Source organism: Cyprinodon tularosa, unplaced genomic scaffold (genome assembly GCF_016077235.1).
Source record: "Cyprinodon tularosa strain WSP-4 unplaced genomic scaffold, ASM1607723v1 ctg314, whole genome shotgun sequence".
NCBI lineage: Eukaryota > Metazoa > Chordata > Actinopteri > Cyprinodontiformes > Cyprinodontidae > Cyprinodon > Cyprinodon tularosa.
Genome location: NW_024039024.1, coordinates 1,224,095 through 1,225,677, shown reverse-complemented (window position 1 = coordinate 1,225,677; position 1,583 = coordinate 1,224,095).

The window sequence follows — 1,583 nt, the reverse complement described above, 5'->3', positions numbered from 1 at the left end:
GAAGTCACCACCCTGGAGCTTTCTCCACCACCCCCTCCACAACGAATGGCCTGCTCTCACACTGACAGGAAACACATAGGAGACTCTGTGGTAAACACACAGTTGTAAGGACATTTCATAACATTTGGCAACTCAACGATGTTTTTTTCACATTATCATGGTCCATATTTGTTTTTTGGTGTTATGTATTTATTTCCCTTCCCCCATTGTGGGGGTGATATGGGGATGAACAAGTTCCTTATACTGAGCTCAGAGTGAGAGTCTCCTGATACCAAACAGGGTTAGAGATGAAGGAGACACAAACCCCTTTCAGATCATAACAACCATCACATTCTACCATGAATTGGATCATTTTCATGATGAAGCTCATTCACTCCAGTGAGATCATGGAAGCATAGTTTTGCTTTTTTTTTTTTTTATAAACTCCCCTAGGCCATTTGTATCAGAAGTGTTTCAGGGATTTCAGTTCAATCTACTTTGCATTGAGCCAAGTGACAAAAAAATGCCACCAAAAGGCACTATATGAGCACAGGCGGTTCTACACAGGGGCCAACAGAGGCCAGTGCCCCTGTATTGCAAACAAAATAAAAGGCCATTGTTCTTGCAGTTTGGAATATAATGTCACATGTTTAAAATAATAAAATATAAAAATGTAATTCAAGGGAATAACTGTAATTATTTATTTTAAGAGCCGAAATGCTAATTCCTTTGGCAGATCATCTTAATTTCATGCTTAAATTAAGGGCAAAATAACTTGCCCATGTTTATTCTTTTAGATCATTTTCTGCTGTGTATTACTATATCAACTTCTTAGGATTATTTACACAGACAGAAGAAACTATAACTGATTCATCCCTTGTACCACTTCAATTTTAGTTATTTAGAAATGACTGTCAGCCATAAGCTTCTGACATATAAAGATCATAGTTTTCATCTGTTCTTCAGATGTCTACAACCTTGGCTTTGTTGTTTACCATATCTACTAAACGATGTTCTCTAGCCCTGCAAATTTTGCATGTTTGTTATTCTTTTGTTCTGTGCCCCCATGAAAAAACACTGGCCCCACCGAGGCCCCCTTTCTGTTTATATTGTAGGGCTGCAACTAAAGGTTATTTAGCAAATGTATTAATTTGTGGATAATTTTTTTTAAATTGATAATCAGATAGCCAAAGGTTCCTCAAAGAAGAATTTTTAGGAAATCAATCCAGGTGAAACTCAAACTTCTCCACTCAAGGAGTTCTGGATAGAGCATATAGATAGATGAAATTCTTTTTTTTAAATCTTTAATGGAACATTTTTATATATTTTTTTTTACAATCTTGCTACAATTATAGACTTTTAGAGTCTCTATACTCCAGTTAAAGTTTAATCGATTACTAAATCAGTTTAAAAAAATTTCAATAATCGATTCATCGCGACTAATCGGATTCATTGTTGAGCCCTACTGTATTCAGTTTGAAAAATCCTGTTGATTTCAAAACAATCATATCATAAAGTTACATCTAAATTTATAAGAGTCTAATACATAACTCTTACATGCTGTATGGTATAACCAAAATTAGTTTATTATGAATACAGATTGC